The sequence below is a fragment of the Diorhabda carinulata genome, chromosome 1 (genome assembly GCF_026250575.1).
Source record: "Diorhabda carinulata isolate Delta chromosome 1, icDioCari1.1, whole genome shotgun sequence".
NCBI classification, from domain to species: domain Eukaryota; kingdom Metazoa; phylum Arthropoda; class Insecta; order Coleoptera; family Chrysomelidae; genus Diorhabda; species Diorhabda carinulata.
The window spans coordinates 30,022,939-30,041,850 of NC_079460.1; the positions used below are offsets into that span (position 1 = coordinate 30,022,939).

The following is an 18,912-nucleotide window of genomic DNA, read 5'->3' on the forward strand; positions in this document are numbered from 1 at the left end:
ACTCTAAAGCATTCTAGAAATTGTTAACATATGGTAAAGTATTTTCTGCAGTCGGTAAACATGTGATTGACGGTCATAATAGCAAGACAATTATGGTACACAAGACATCATGAAAACATCAAATAATAGTCTGTAAGTTTTGTAGCTGATACGAATGCTTCTTATTGCCACAGCTTCATTCCTACTCAATTAACGGATAAGTGAAAGGTAGATGAATGGATGATGTATTGTGCTGTGCTATTGTTGTTCCATAGAAAACGCAAAGGATTTTTGATGGGGTATTTGAAGTTAAGTTTCTGATTTATTCCCAAACTGGACTAGGATTTGGGTTGTTACAGGTTTCTAATGTTATCTGCAAACTCGTTTCCAGTAATTCCAGTGTACGATATGAGCCAAATGGCATTTCATGAGCGAAAAGAGTTTGAAAGATGTCAAGTATGTTTTGAAACATTGGTTGGTCGATACTAATGGTTTTAACTGATTGGATAGACGGAAGTAAATCAGTACATATGGCGATATGTTTATGAAGTGGAAGATGTATTTGGAAGCTTGAAGGATGCTGTATAGTTCGCCAGTGTAAAAACCGCACAGTCGAAGGTAAGTAGAAGCTGAACTGAGTTCGCTAAATGGTTCTTGAAGATGGATGATCCTGATCAAATACATTCTTTATTTTCTCTTCACACTGTTTAACAGATAGTCCTCGACGAAAGTTGTAAAAAATAGTAGCGGTGTTAACCAGCAATTGCCAACGGTTCAATAAAGACAGATTCAAAAAATTAATGATTGGATTGTTTCAATGGCTAAGAGATTATATTGTATGAGTCTATAGACAAATTTTAGGTACTTTTTAATATAAGCAAATCGACGCCGTGCTATATTAAAAGTCAATACGACAAAACTTATGTCGTGATCTATTATTACTTTAATACAGACTAATTATACACATTTTGGTGATTTTTTATTTATATAATGCATGGTTTCTTGCGAGGACCTAATAAGCCGTTTCTCCGGCTGTATATCAGAAAATGTTAATCGTAAAACTTCATCAAAATAGTCAAGAGAAATCGATGGAAATAACTTTCCGTGTTTCTATTCTAGCATTACCGTTAAAGGTAATAATTTGGGAAAGCTCATTTATTTATGAAATCGTAGACCTTAAATAAGTAAACTAGAATGAGACCTAAATTCCGCACACGTTATATCAAATAAATTGTTTTAGCACCCATTAATTTATCAAAATGTTCGTTTTCCTAGTTCAATTCGTGTCAAACCTACATTGTGAATATTTTTTTGGAACTTCGATTGACATGTAAATCTCTCCTACTTTTTGATTTTCGCATAATGGAAAAGAAGACCGTGTATCGATAAAAACTGGCTTTTTGAAAAAGTACTACGAGGCAAAAAATTTCAAATTATATATTAAACTAATGATGCCCCAATATTAATTTGATTGCAACGTTCACAGAAATTAGAAGGGTTCATTAATCACAATTCTGATAAACGCTTTATGGGTTGCACAGATTTCATTCCTTTTTTTTTTGAAGAGGTTCTCACCAAACGTGTCCATTTTCATTATAAAATCGATTTTCACTTTGTAACTTCAAAGGGGCGCTCGCATATTTTGTGTGCATATTTGCAACTAAGTTAGATTGATATTGGATGGACCGATGATTATGTCGTTTAATTTATGAGTTACCTTTTCATTATACCGCTAAAATCGAACTTATTCTCAAGGGAGGTAATTTGCTCATCAAACCTCTTGCAAATTGGGTTGGTATCAGATATTTCAAACCAGAGATAAATTCGAAATTTCTCTTATCCTGAGCTATATTTGTGTTCTAAAAGATCTAATTAAAAGTGAAGTTTTTTAAAACAAACTAATAGTTCAGTTTAATTAATCACTATTTTATTAACATGAATAGTATTCTATAATAATATTATAACTGATTTATAGAATATCATTAATTATTCATTTTTATAACGCCGTATATATCTCTTGGTATTTTCTGACTTCCTTCTTTGGACTCTAATTTATATACTTCGTATATATATACTTTATATACTTGGAAACGACTAGAAAAGTTTGTATAGTCTATAGTATCATAGGAAAACCGTATTTCATCCCACGGTTTAATGGATTACAATTATTTTATGTAAAATATAAGTATCTCTTTCTTTTAATTGGACTTACTTATGTCATAAATAAATAACGTATCAACCGAAAGCCTACGGAACACGCGGGAAGAGATAAATTCCTCGGTCCCAAAATTTATACGTTCGTGAAAGTACACAAGTAAATATTTCAAAACTATGGCATTGAATAATGAAGAATTGCGGAAAATGTCAATTTTTATTTCAAAATACGCATTTCCAGGATATTAATGCATTATAATTATTTTGTAGAGTTTTATTATATTTAAATTCAATAATGTTACGACTAACATTGTAATTAATAATGTTAAATACAAAAAATCAAATTAATTTTTAAATTAAATTCTTGCTTTCTTAACAATAGACGCATCAAGTACATTGTTGCAGTTATCACTCATTACATTTCTTCGTTTTATGATCTATCTGCAAATATGCAGCTTTTACTGTGTTTAATCCCAAAGACAAAACTAAACCTTGTCGGCCGCCACTCGATATAATCTTGTGTATCGATTCACCTTACCGGAAAACAGAAATTAAAAAATTGTCGAATGCCTACTGTAAAGTGCGGAGAATCTCCATCTTGATGAAACCAGATATTGTCGTGAGGTGAATTTGAGTTATTGACAAATTTGCAAGGACGGGTCCTAAAAAAACATTCTACCGTTAGATATTTTTTGAAGAAAAAATGTTCAATGATGCTGTCATTTATTTTCCTTGCGCAAATAATCACTTTCTAAGGATTTCACGTGTATTCCTCGATCATCCAGTGTGGGTTCTATTAACTACATTACCTGAAATTTTGACGATCCACTTGTACAATGTAGGTAAAATGTGGCTTCATCGTAGAAAAGAATTTTATTAATGAACCCTGGATTGTGGTTAAATAAATCTTGCACACTTTCAGAAAACTGCAATGAGGATTATCCTCGTTTTGTTCTTGATATAGAGGAATTTTGTAGAAATGGTATTTTTTTTAAATACGTAATATCGATATTTGAAAAACTCCAGTATATACACAAATTTGTTTTGAAACAACTCTTTGGACTGTATATATCAACTTAAGGATATGTTTGACATGCCAAGTTTTTCTAAATTCTCTTTCGATTTAAATAGTTGATTGGCTAATATGTATATCTTTAATTACTTCTAAAATTCATGTATTTAAATATTAAATACAAGAATGTTTTGACCGAAAAGTAACTTTATGAAGTAAAAAATATATTCCATTTTCAAACATTTTGTTTTCCACAAAATAATCTTCTAAAAGTTTCATCAAATACGCGTTTGTCTCTGTCATCATCTCTTCATATGTCTAAAATGGCTTTCTAAGATTTTTTAAGATTGAGATCAAAAATTAAACTCTTTTCTTCAACAATAGATGTCCTTTTTACTAAAGTTCGACGATTCACAAAATTAACATATTTGCCAGTTTTCTCTTTTCCTAATTTTGTTTTCTTGGGATCACGTTCCTTAGATGAAGTCAGTTGTTTCGATTATATTAGCTTTTCCATGTATTTTTATTCTTGGATAGCTAAGAAGTAAGGACCCTGAATTCTATTAACCCCATCTTGTTGTTACAGTAACTATAGTCTCTTTCAGAAAGGTATAGAGCAATAAAATGGGGAATTCTGTCCAGTTCGGCTCAACTTCGGTGTCGGCCATAGATGTAGGTCTTTAAATATTGTGTAGGGATTACTTAGGTAGTAGATTACACGGTTACGTTTTGCGTTTAACAGGTACCGTTTAACCTTCTATTAGTTCCTCTGCCTAATTCCAACCCTATTTCAGATTTGGCTTAACCATGCGCCGGAAGAGCGATGGTTCCTTAACCAAAATTTTTAGACCTTTATAACTATATTCGTTTAGTTTAGCGCATCAGTATTTGCTGTTAAGCCGTACATAGTGTTCACAGTATTATAAGATTAGTAATAAAATGGCGACATTTACACCAACGAAAAGATGTTCCAATAATTCTCTACTATCAGTGAACGAAAAACTTATTATTTTAAATGCGATTACTCGAAATTTACTGTACAAGAAACTGTCGACCGATGTTCCCTACTGACTGGAGTTGGAATGTCCACCGTTTTTAAATTATTGCGGGGGAAAAAGATAGCAGGCTAAGTGGAACCTCCCAAGAAAAGTTCATGCAGACAAGTAAAAGTTCTTGATGAAGACACCAAAAGTGTAATTCGAAGAAAAGTTCACTCTTTATTTTAAAAAAGAAATACCCACCCTAGATAATATTTTAATGGAGCTTGGTCAGAATGACAGTATTCCGTTGATAACTGAAAAACTTTTATGGATCACCGTATCATACGGGAGATTACCACGAGGGCATGGATTCGGATGTTTTTGAAGATTATTTTGGTGAAATGATAAAATATCTACCGGCTGATTCAGTAGTAGTTATGGATAACGCAAGTTATCATTCTCGAGACATAGAGAAGACTCCAACTTCATCTTGGAGAAAACAAGAAATTATTGACTGGTTAACCACAAAAAGTATTGAATTTGAAGATAATTTGATGCGGGATCTTGACTACTTTATCGATCGGAACGTCGACCAGTTAATTATAACGTCAAGAGTAGATGACACTTCCTCAGATGACGAAGAATATTATGATTATACCTAATACTATGTACATGATGCCTAATTTTTATTCTGTTAAAATAAAATTCTTTTCTTTTTACGAGTATTCTACTGGCAGGCCTTTGGGACCATATTTTCAATATTTGTGAATGGATAACAATAGGATAAACCCATAAATTGACCCGGGTGGTACTACCTGCTCTTGATAAAAAGAAAAAAATTTATGATCAAAGTATTACTTCCATCAATTTGCCAAAATGAAGTAAAATATTAGCAAATTTAAACAAACAAAAAATTTCCCCAGTCTGTATAAAATAATTTAATTAAATTTTAACCACCACTGAATAGAAATTTGAATGTTTGTAACAAAAATCTGCATGATTCGTGATTTTGCAAAAAGTGTTCTGTTTATGAAATGATGATTATTTTCCATAATTTAATCGTTAACCATATATACGAAGGTTGCCTTTCAAGTTTATACGAAAAGTGAAACAGAAACGAACAAGGTCGAAACAAACATTGCTTTTCGAAATATTCGCCGTTGAAGTCTATACATTTTTGTATACCTTCACACCAATTCTGATAACTTTTTTGGTATATGATTCATAGCTTTGTGATTTTACATGAGTTTCCACTTGAAAGTCTATAAATTTATTAATAATAACACAACCCAAACATAAACTAACGTAACCTGTTTTCCTTTTTCAATCAAAATATTATGTTTTCAGGCATGCACAAGTAAGTTTGTATTTGTGTGTAGATTTCTAATATGAACTTAATTTTTTAAGCAGCCACATTGGAATTTTTACTAAATCATAACACGGGCAGGAATTTTTTGATCAAACGATCACACAACTATATATTTTTTAAAATATTAAATTTGATAATGCATTAAATTGATACACTAAACACTTATAATTACACAATTACATGGCCTACGCGTATATATATATATATATATATATATATATATATATATATTCTTGATTTTAAGTCTCTTCTGTTTTAAAATTAGTTTTTTTTGATAATTTTTAAAAGAAAGATAAATTTTGACGTTTCGACTTGATAAAGACTTAAAGAAAAGTCAAAACGTCAAAATTTATCTTCCTTTTAAAAATTATCAAAAAAAAACTAATTTTAAAACATATATATATATATATATATATATATATATATATATATATATATATATATATATATATATATATATATATATTGTTATTTGTTATGTACAAGACGTTTTCACAAAGAGATTTCTTAAATCTATGAAGGTTAATCAATATAACAACAATTTTCTTATTATAAAAGTACAGCCACTCCCCCAATTAAAGTCTTTTTCTTATTGTATTTTTCAATATTAAGTGGAAAATTAATTAAACGATTTACCAGGCAATGGAAATGTTCGCCAAAATGGATATAATCAAACGGGATGTACCTCTATGCAGCGGTGGTTTTCTTAAATGCAACAACTTATATCTTTTTACTATTCTTTATTACTAAGGTATCTAAAATAATTGTCCATTATTTTCCATTTCATAAGTAAATTTTATAGATGGACATTTTGAAATGAGTTTTAAGATGAAATCTACATTTTTCTCGTAGTAAATATAGCAAAAATAATGTACGACTACATATATTTGTACTATACCCCGAGAAAATACTGAAACTCTTGACTAATTTACTTTTCAAAGTGATTCATAGTTCAGCCATAGGCAATTGTCCATAGCTGTTGTTTATAAAATTCATTTTTGTACTGGAAATAGTTTGTGCCCATGCATATTTTCGTTTATTATAGATATTCTGTTGTTATATCAGATCTCCCAGTTTGGTAACATAGTTTTTGTCGTAATAATTAATAATTAGAATTAATGCCGGTTACACTCGGTTCCAAATATGATTGTGAGCACCTAATAATTGTTTCAAAATATTGTTAGATCTATAAACTAAATTTGAAATATATCAATTGAATAGGTGGAGAAAATTTCCTATTCTTAGACTAATGGAGAACGGCATTCTTGATTTATGAGAAATCTTATCCATTTCTATCAATCGAAAATTTTATCACTAAACCTTGGCCCCAAACGATATTGTTTAGACAAAAAACATTATTAAGATAATTTTTTATGAAAATTTAGTAACTAATACAATAAATTCAATTGAAAAATGAACACTCTTAATGTTCTAGATCAATTTGGCATACGGTAATTGATTATTTTATATTTTAATTTCAGTATTAAAATTTTTTTATTTACATTTAAAAAAAATCATCTAATTAATATACTTTTGAGACAATAGCCTCAAAATGAAGATGTGAATAGTTTCTCTCTTTTTAAGCTTTCACTGCTTTCTTTTGATATATACACTGGAATGCACTCACTATGTAAGCGGTACATAAACGTTGTCTCGTCAATCTGCGGCCAACTCGGATATTGATATCGAATGCGGTTCATAGCAAGTAAGTGACAACGTCCTTCAAGGAATTCTGACTCATCAAATATTTCATAATAAGTGCATTAGTATTTGGCTAAATAATTTGAATGACGAGTTTTTCTCTAATTATATGTTCAGAAATTTTTTATGGACAATATTTTTATATTATATAATTTAAGTTGAGCTTGTCCAATTTTTATCAATCGGACTATTTTAGCGATGAGATGAATATAGCTTAGAATAAATTTGTGTACCAGGTTCAGTAATTTACACATTTCAAAAAAGCTATGCAAATACATAAATTAAAATCTTTATCAATTATTATTTATATGCACCATATTAAAAAAATCATTAAACGAACCAAGTGCCATTTTGTGGAATGAGATGTATGGATACATATCTATACATAGGGGAGGAAAACATAGGGGAGGAAATGATCATTGAAATGAATTACTGCGATTCTCATTTGAAAATTTTAAGAAGTAAAAACACTTATTTGAGCTATGACCATTTTTATTTTCTGTATACGGGGTGTGACTAATATATAACGAGACTGGTGATACGAGTATTATGTATATTTATTTATCATCATCTTCAATATACATCCCCCCTCTATCCCTACATCACTCCATGCGAATCTTCAATTGTTCGAAACAGTGCAGGTCTTTTTCAGTCAGTTCCTTCAGGAGGCGTATCGCTTTTTCTTTCACAACTTCAACAGATTCAAATCTTGCTTCTTTCAATGCAGATTTGCCATTAGGAAAGAGGTAGGACTCGCACGGTATAAGATATGTCGAATAAGGTGGGTGATCACTGCGATGGTATTTGCTAGAAACCTCTTAACGGACAGTGCGGAATGAGCACCAGTTTTTCACACATTTTTAGCATGTAAGAATTTTCATGTGAACTTTGTGACACATTCTTTCAATGTATATAGATTCAGCCATCGCACGAATACTAAGCCGACGGTTTGAATGAGCAAGATTGCCGATTTTTTTCGCATTTCCATCCGTTTTTGACGTGGACGGGTGACCCGAACGTAAATCCTCTTCAACATTTTCTCGGCCATCACTTCAATCAATCAAAAACACGTGAATGCAACAAACATATATTTGTTCTAATAAATTATAAGTTCACAATAATCCTTTGCTTTAGTTTTGACTTTGAATTTGACCTTTGGCACATGCGTACTTTTTCTGTAGCAGCACTAAAATTATTGGTCATAACTTACATTGTCAAATTATTTGTATAATAACTAATTTGCTACAAGTTTTCGTAAAAATATTTTGTTTAGTGATAAATTATAGTTAATTCAAAACAAGTTGAACGATGAACTTTATTTTAAATAGATTCAGACAGTAGTCAACATAAACGAAAACTGATTTTGGGTATCGAAGAGGTCTTATTTGAAACTGTATAACTAGTGTTACGTGTACTATTTAAGGGTAAATAGACGCGACAAACACACTTTATGTAATTTGTTTCTTAGACCAACATTTTCTCCCTCCATTTTATAAGTTTACATTACCCGGAAATGAAGACGAAAATTTATGCCAAGAAGTGCTTTTTGCATATTTAGTGGCTGATACCAAAAGATAATACATACAAAATATAAGTGGTGGAACTTTTTTTACCGACAAAGCTATTACACCGAAGAAAATTGTTTCTATTACTACTGATGATGCCTAATCTATGGTTGGACGTCAACACGGTTTCATAGCTGAATTGAAGAGAGAGAGAGAGAGAGAGAGAGAGAGAGAGAGAGAGAGAGAGAGATTTTAGCTTTATTCTCATTTGAAAATTTTACAATGTTATGGACAAAGCGACAACTGACTTAGGTAATTGTCATTCACTGCGTGATTTACAGGTATTGAAACCTCAGAATTTTACAATGTTATAATTGCTTTCAACAAGATTCGGACCAATGTTTTGAATTTTAAAGTATTTTCTCAGCTATGTGAGGAAAAAAAGTTTTTACTCAGCTACTTCTCGCATTGTAGTTATCTGGCTGTTGCTTAACAAGATTTACCACTATTTTTGACTGTGTGTTTCTCAAGATAATGATCCGAATTTGGAAGAAAACTTGAAAAATTGCAAAATAGGCATTTATTACTTGACGTATATCTTTGATAGAGTTGTAAGTTACAGTTGTAAGGTCACTAATTCAACTAGATTAAAATAAAATCATTGATATCGACCCTTGTGGTGAACTCATACTTCTTAAACAAAACTTGTTAGAAATGAATATCCAGTTTTACCGCATTTTCAAAATTGCCAAGAATGTTTCAAGAACATGTAATTATATAATATTGCAATCACTTGCACGTATTACACAAGTATTTTACTAGGTTTGAGGATCGCTTAAATTTGGAAATTTCGCAAGGGATAATAAATATTCACAATACTACAACCGTGGAAGAACTAGGTTAAGAGAAGTTTTAGTTGCAGCGCAATATTAGAACATTGTAGTATCCTGCATTGTTGTGAATCGCTCAAAAATGCATTATCGCTTTTTCTATCGTTCTTCAATATCCTTAAAACTTTCCAATTTTAAAGCTTATGTTCAAAAAATATTGCCTACTTCAGTAGTAAAATGATGTCAAGTTGACTCACTCAACCAAACGTTTTTACAGGTAAGTATTTTGTACAATATGTTTTCCTTCCAGTTTGACTTCAAGATACAGGTCGATTGAGTTTTGAAAGTAGCCAAAAATTCACAAAGAAACATATCTTCAACTGTCAAAACGGTAGTTTCCTATTCAGAAACTAATTAGCCGTAGCTCCATCTAATGTTCTAAATTTCTTATTATATCCTTGGAATTGTCTTCTTCTGTCCTTCTCACATCTGCTTCATCTCCACAACCATAAATCGTTTCGCATATAGAGGTGTGGTATCATTTTTCGCTACTTTTCGTCGATTTATAATATAGTAACAATGAACTCCACATACACATTATCAATGTTAATATATTTTGAAAGAAAAAAAAATATATCTGAATTTGTGCATTTTGAATGTTTATTGCATTCATTTAAAGAATCAAAATAAATCGTATCTAAAACACGTGCGCTATTTGTACAGTAGCCAGTTTGAAAAATGGAAAACAATAAATTTGGTGTACTAATATGATGTCTGCTACTTTTTTTCGTTGATAGTAAAGACATAAAGAAAAACAGTAGGTACAAATGAACATAACCTCCAATAGATTTGGCAAAAACACCTGAAATGTTTTTGCAAATAATACTCATTATACCATCCAACAGTCTTATTGAACAAGAAGATTAGCTAATGAAGTTTAAAAGAGTTCATGATTTAACACCGTGTTTCAAGCCTAAAGAGCGTAACAACGAAAAATTTACAGACCTAAACATTTTAAGGTCTATTAAGTCTGCTACAACCAGATGAAAAGCACCTATGAATTCCAAATTTAAAATAGACTTTATTTTTCTTTATTATATTTCAAAAATATGCAGCAGCCATCAATGGAATTATTCCAATTTAATTTAATCTCTTGTTCTCATATATGTAAACCATTTCTAAAAATCCTCTTTTTCATTTATTTGTTTCCGTTTCAAGAGTTTTCGACTTTTATAATCGAAGTTATGATTTTTAGATATTTTATGGTTTGTTAATACAGTTTCATGTTTTTATCATATTGATGATCTTTTAATCTATTTTCTAAATAGTGATATGTCTGTCTTATATAACTAGCGTCAGAATCATCATAAGGTACTTGATATATGATATACTTCTTTCGTTCTTGGTGATTTAGATTTTAGCTTAGTGGAATATTTGAATAATGTATTATATCCATCATGACTAACAGCTGTATCCAATATTAATTAAACTCTATACGGTCCATTCATGTTCTAATATTTTTTTACACTCTTTTTTTGGTCCGTTTGTTTACCAACAGTTTTTTGGAAGAAGTTGATGTTGCCGTCTTCCATGGCCTGCTCGGCCGCTTGATTCGTCACCCATTGAACATGTAAATGTTGCGATCGGTAGAAGATAGGGTAATATACAGCCCCTTCCGGATATCTTACACGATCCTCAGTTACGGATTGAATAGCTTGGGATATATACCACATATCAATCAATTCATAATATGATACGGAGTATAAATGTGCATCATGAGAGGGCAATTCTTTATTGACCTTTCATCTTTCCTGTTCTCTTGTTTGCAAATTGTAGTAATCTTGTTGTTCCGTGAAAATAATAGTTTTATGAGAGCTTCAATAAAACATTCTACAAATTCTAGATGTTGCAATTTTCGTGGAATAAACTACGTAGGTAGAGTATTCGGGTACATTACACTATGTATGATTACATGACTGATTTAAAATTATTTTATGCACGGTAGAAAATTTCGGCGAATCCGTAGCTAAATACACTCCTATGTACAATAAGGTAGTACTAAAGTGTTTTGTAGAACATCATCAACATAATGACCAGCAGTTATACTGCCTCGACCGAGTAGAGATCGACTACCAGAAGCAGTTTTGTTCGTATACCTTTCAAAAGAAATCACATAGAAATCATATAGTAGTAGTAGCAAATAGCTATAGAAGAGCTAGTTGCCTGTTGCCTATTTTGATGCACGACGGTACTCCTCGGCTGACTATTTGGTCTCCTCCGTGTTCCTCTATCTTCAACTCACACACGATACACACTCCTTGTAGTACATTCAACTCGACGGTTGAATTCATGAAAGAATGAACACAATTCTTGTAAAAATATACAGCAAACAAGTTTCCTCAGAATAATAGGATAATAGGTATTGTTATTATAGTTGTTAATATTGCCAAAACATGGAAGTCGATAAATTAGGTCTTCTTCTAATGTCACTGAGTATATTAATTATGTGATATCTTTATTGCTTGCTTAAAACACAAAGAAAAATGTTTATTATCCATTTAAATTCATCTACTGATCCGTTCATTTCCATACGACATCTATATTTCCTAATGTAAAAAGGAAGATTTGTATCCTTGTTTTTTAAACACAATAAAGATTAATTGTTCACATTATCTACTGTTGACTATCGAAACAGCATTCAATAGACAAGGCGTCCAATGCCACAGTTGAATAGATTAATCAATGTTTATTGAGAAGGAATCTGTTTTATATGACGTAATCGTCTGTAACGTAAAAAAAGTTAATTAGGGTTCATAGTCTCATATAAAACCTCCTACGAATTCCTTCCTTTACCGGTAACTGGATATTTAAATTAGAATGAGTGGTTAACCAATGACGGATAGATGCAATTGTAACTCAAGTGTAAGATTAAGAGAATCTTGTTCCAGCAACTTTTTAAAGCTTATACAATTTGCAAATGAAATCCATTTGATAGAATTACCTACATGTTAATACCTGACATTAATTTATCTAGACATATTCGCAAAGAACAAGAAGAAGACATTTATTTTTTCTTGGTTGAACGATATTTTTCAAAACGTTAAGTTCTGTATACATTTCTGACAATATGTGCAGTTGACAGAAATTGAGGTACAAGGAATAAGAAACAAGTTCAAACTGAGCTCAACGGACAATGTAATATGAAATATACACCCCACAAAAATTATCGCATCACTCATTATTTTTTAAATATTGCCTGTTGCCTGTTTTTCGAATTTTATTTACCAAAGTTTGATTTACCAAAACATAGAAAATATCAACAAAATTGTACAAAACGTCTATACCAAAAAATGAACGATGCTTAAACTAAAACCAGCCAATGGATTTCTAATAGTGTGTGTTGCCGCCCCTCGCTCTAATTACAGCTTCTATTCGTTTCGGAAAGCTTCTAAACATGTTCTGGACGTATCCTTGAGGGATGTTTTCCCAGAAGTTAAAAAGAACATTTTGAAGATCATCTAGTGTTCTTATTGGTGCCGGATGTTGCTGAATTTGCCATCCTAGATGGTTCCAGACATGCTCTATTGGGTTAAGGTCCGGGCTACGTACAGCCCAATTCAGAGTGGCTATTTCGACCTCTTCTAGGTACTGCCGAACCACTCTAGCAGCGTGTGGACGAGCATTATCGTGCATTAGCACAGAGTTGTCACCGATATGTGGCATATAGGGCACTACATGGGGTTCTAGGATATTGGTTATGTACCTTTCAGCATTTAGTCTTCCATCATTCAACCGTGCGACCCTCGAAAGAAATTCCTCCCCAAACTATGATAGAGCTTTCAGTTTGACAAAAATTAACCTGATCGTGCCGTTCACCACGTCGCCTATATACTGGTACACGCCTAGCTGATTAATACAGACAAAATCTTGATTCACCCGTGAATAAAATATTGGACCAATTTTGAATATTCCAATTTGCGTGTTCTCGAGCAAATTCTAATCTTGCTACTCGATGTTCTCTGGTAAGACGTGGACCTCTAGCTTGCACTCTGGCTCATATACCTGCTTCTCTCAGCCTATTTCGAACTGTTTGTAGGCTTATTTGGACATTACGAGCAGCCAACAGATCTGTTTGTAGCCTTCGAGCGTATGCCTAATTCTTAACGCCGTTAACCTCAAATAACGAACATCTACTACCGAAATTACCCTTCCGCGGCCTTGTCCGGGTCTTCTGGTTAGCTGCCCTGTTTCTTGGTAGCGAATAACAACTCAGCTTTGTTGAACTCTAATTACCCCGGCGATCTTTGACTGCGGTCATCTTGTATGAGTGCGATGATTCTAGCAGCTACTTTATTCGTCACATGTCTTGTTAAACGTTGAGGCACATCCATTATTAACAAAATAAATCAAATTTTCACTATAGAATAACACAATTTGCGTAGAAAGTTCTCGATCTCAATGCATTCTCTAAGACAGAAATTATTTACTAGAGTATTTTTGCTTCCAAAAAAATTTGTAAGAAATTGTGACATTTTTTTGCCTATGATAAGAAACCAGAAATATCTATTAAATTGATACATATACAGATTGTCCTAAAGTATTAAGTATTAAAAATATCCTAAAATACAAGTGATGCGATAATTTTTGTGGGGTGTAAATATACAAATGAAATTAACCAAAAGAAAAGGATGAAAATGAGATAAAACAGTTGAGGCCATAAGCCTATTAGATTAGTAGTACCCTTGACATAGATCATATTATAATACCTCATTAACAGAAAATTAAGAGGCACAATAGATCCTTTGAGTCGCAGTGTATATGACATATTGAATTACTGTAACGGAAAATTTACGTTATTTCATATGGATAGATCAGATGAGACAAGCAAATGAACACATAAATAGGTCTTCTGTCTGTCTTACCAATGAAATGTTCCACTTATAGAGGAATTCGACTCGGTGATTGCTTTTTAACCGGACATGGTCATTTATATGCTACAGTCACCGGAAATTTGTTTGATGAAAAAGATACTGTAGACCAAGTCATAGGTGAGAGCACTCACACGTGCGAGGTTCTAACACTTTGAAGCTAAAAAACATTTAAGCAAATGTGTCTGATTTTGTTTTCAAAGAACATCTGCTTTTGGTAGTTTAAAGTGAAGCACGACGAGCCTATCGGAAGGTCTAAGAAGGTCTAAGTGCGCTTCAAAACAGTTGCAAGATACTATGGAAAGTGGTATTTTATATGGAAGTGGCTGCAATCTCAGGAAAATTACCAAATATCTAAAACCCAAACCGTTGCTATATACTTTTTCTAATTCGAAACTTCTAGAAGGTACGATATGTCCAATTTGATCCATAACTTTCTGCGCGCAACAGCATTTGGTTTCAAAGACAAACGCAACAATTGTATAATTGTATAATTGTAGAATATCGCAAAAATATCAAGTTAATGTCAAAACAGTTTGTTGTTAGTTAATTAAGTTAATTAAAATTGATCTCATTGATCACATTAGCCAAATGACCTCAAATAACATGAATTGACGTGCTTCGACATCAGTCGCCGTCATCAATAAACATCATAAGACATCGACCAACATCAAATGCCAATAGATATCAATTCATGGCATTTGAGGTCAGTTTTCAATTCATAAACCAATTATTATGTGAATTGTCAAGAAATAATGAAGTCAAAATTATTGAATAAATGAAATTATTGATATCTTCATTGTTTTATTTTTCATGGAAACTACCTTTTTTGGATTAAGATTTTTGTTAATATTTACTAATATTTACCTCAAGAACACCCAAAGTATTAGAGATAGATGTTATCTAAATTAAGACCCTACAAGTGGTATAAGAAAAATTGTTTTAAAACATCATAAATTTTATCTTTAAAAAATATGCTTCGATATTTTTGACGTAATTTTGAACAGCTGCTCTAAAATTCATAACTTCTAATTTAGTTAATGTGGCTACTCCGCACATATTTTTATGCAATATAACTTGTTCAAATATCTATGTCAATTAATTGCTTTATAATCTTCCTCGCATAAATATAGTCTCTATCAATTAAAAATGAATATAATAGGTAAAAATATATTGTTTTTTAAAAATGGCATTTGGTTAGTTCAAAAACTGAGTTACGCTTACCTCAACTTTATAAAATGTGTTTGTGATCGCTAAGTCGCGTTCTATTCCTGAAAGAGAAGTAAACAGTTATAAATTACGAAGCTTTTAACAAATGTTTTGAAACTTATTAAAATCAGTAACTTCGTTCCCAATATATTTAGAAAAATAATTAAACAAACATGCACTCCAAAACAACATGTTTATAATGCGATTTGTGTTTATCCTTGTGTTAGTGTTTTATATTGTGTAATTCAATTGTATTGCAGCATTGAATAAACATTTAGATTTAATAAATTGATAATTTTAGAAGCTGCAATTACAAACAATGTCGATTCAGTTCGAACATTATTTCAATAACTTAAATATCATTAAATATATATTACTGAAATCGATTCCCTATTTCTAATCGAGACCATTTCCAACATAAATCATATTTGGTAAACGATAATTTAATGAACATATATAATACAAGTTCTCGGGAATGAATAAAGAATTTCAAAATAAATTAAATATTACATGCTCCATCAGCCACTCAATTAAGTTGCTTCAGAAAATGTCATAAATAAATAATGATTTTAACGCCCCAAAGAAGTTGCATTACGTCTGTTTTCTACATTCATTTTTTGTTATGGATTTATAAAAAATTATCCCAAATTTTCTGTCTGAAGTTTATCAAGATATGAACAGGATATCATATCTTCCTTTACACTGGAGACATTCAATTGAGAACACTGACCCACTCTTTTTAAACATATGCAGTAATATATAGTTGATTTCACGAAACTTTGAATATTCAATTCGAGTTTGATGGCTAAATATAGATAAATTCGTATTGTTACCGTATATTATCTCAAAAATCGAAAAATATAGAAGATCTGCCATCAAAGGTAGCAATTTATATAGCAAAAGAAAATTGGTCCCGTTTACTTGGGATCCTTTTGAAACCTCTGTCGTTGACTATTCTCAAAACTGTCATTGGGTCTGAGGAACACACGCATAAAGTATTACTCCAGTTTAATCAGATTCCTGTTATCAATTGATTATTTTTTTTTTGAAATGTGGTTCTTTATGCTTCTCATCGAAGTGCATGGCATACTCAAAAGAAAAACATTCTTGAAAAATGGCTTTAGCTGTCAGAATCGATTTCAGGAGAAAAACTTCCAGATTGGACCGCATTTTCATTTCTAGCTTCTAGGTATCGCTGGATGTTATAAAATACATCTCTAGATAAAAATAAAGGGATTTTAAGTTTTAAGTTTTGGAGATTTCGGTTTGCTAAGTCGGGAAATAAACTATTCGAAGTTAAATTCCAATGATTCGGTTAACTGTTTCAGTACCATTGGAAGATTTGTATATTGTTAGATGCCGCTATCTTACAGAAAATTTCTCTTCTGGAAAAAAGTGATTTTTGTGAGCTTTTCGTTATAAAATTACTTTCCTGTTTAACTGATTATTCAACGTTTCAAAAAAATTTTGGAAATATTTCAATTTATTGATAAATATCTACCTTATAATTTAATGAAATGAGCAATACGAACACCAACTATTCTCTAAAGCAGAATGGATTCTATTCATCTGTAGTAGCGCAATTAACGACGGAAATAAAAGTTTTAGGTAAATAACCAAAAAAAGTAAATGCAATTCTGTAAAATCGAGTAATCGACCATATAATAGCTTCCTTACAGTTCTATTATCGAACGACCAATAAGAGTATGAGAAGACTAACGAGCCTCCGTGTGACTGCTTGATAAAGCAGTATATATACTATAGCTCAGTTTCTTTGTTCCAACATTGTTTTCTTTTTCAATCTCTTCAAACTAGTTTATCATCTGTGAATTTTCAATATACGAGGTGTAATAAACAATTCGGTGGTTTATTTTATATAAAACAAAGTAACATTAAATTTGAATCAATCTTTTACGAAGAATTGTATTTGGTAGCAATGCACATTGGAAGTATAACATTTCTCAAGGCATTTTTCAGAATGGCGGTAATTTGATCTGCCATGGTTTTCTCAGTGTCAAATGTGAATACAATGAAGTCACAAAGTTTTGAACCTGTAAGGTGGTTGTGGACAGACAGGAATTTGAGTGGTAAAAACTGGCGTATTAAAAACGGCTTGCAGCAAGACACGTTGCAAGGAAAAAAGCCTGTAGCCATTTTTTTCAAGTTTATTTTTAACATATGTTTCGCATCGGACTTTTACATTCTTCATTAAAGTCTCATCTAGAGAATTTATCTCAAGGAACAAGTTAGTCCATATTTTGCATATTTTTATCTATTTTCGCGTTCGAAGGACTTTTCGATCATTCCTCGGCCAAACATACACTGCAACAACAATCTTTCTAAGGCTGCCATAGCAAACTAGAATGGATTAAAATTTATTATTACTACTCCCAACAGATGAGGGTATAGAACATACTAGTACATACATGGTCAACCAATGAAACAATTTCATGAATCAACGATAATATTATTCTTGACTGAAAAAATAGATATGTACAAAAATATTATTTTGTAATTCACAATACATAAACTACGACCTTAATTTGAAAAATTCCCTGGAGTTAAGTTGCTAGATTGTCAGAAAAAAATTGTCACCCAAATGCGTTCAAAATAAATTCTCAAAAAGTTGAGCCAGATGTTAAAATTCAAAGAGTAAGGAAGTAATCTTACTCGATTTCCAATGCAATTAAAATATTTTGGGGTGAATTGGATCGGGTCTTCCCTAGGCGGTAAAGTAACGTAGTCGAATATACTGAAAAGGGGTGCTTTTTGTGAAAAACTAAGGAATTTAACTTTCTTACATCTTGAATAATTCGTTTTCTTCTTTTCGTCCTACATATTGAAAAATATCAAAACAAAAACTTTATGCATATTACTGATATTCCCAATGACGTTATGATATTTGAATTTTCGATTGTAAACAAAAATCATAAACTGAATAGACTTGGTTCCACTCGTCGTTCAATGCAAATGATGTGATGGGGCTGGGCTGTTCAAGCCAAAATGGAAAGTACTGTTCCTTGAAATTACTAGTAATAAATTACTATAGTTTTCAATTTAAGCCACTTGTTTGTCCTGATGAGTTGATTCACAAAATATGCGATTTTAATCAAACTGTTACGATCATCATGTTTTGAAAAATGAATAGAAAAATAGTTAAAACAGTGGCGTGGATATTTACTTTTATTTCGTGAATGAAATATGAAATGAGTTTTGTGAATTTGTAGCATCGAGTCCCTAATTAA

The 18,912-nt window shown here is 31.6% G+C and overlaps 1 protein-coding gene across 3 annotated transcripts in view; it reads right to left on the reverse strand.

Moving 5' to 3' along the window:
* Nucleotides 1-18,912, reverse strand: part of LOC130901278 (plexin-A4) — a 267,727-nt gene that overhangs the window by 134,327 nt on the left and 114,488 nt on the right. For all 3 annotated transcript variants that reach the window (XM_057812546.1, XM_057812565.1, XM_057812512.1), the window contains one exon: nt 15,683-15,729. The gene's annotated coding sequence lies outside the window, so the exon portion shown is untranslated. The remainder of the gene's footprint in view (nt 1-15,682; nt 15,730-18,912) is intronic.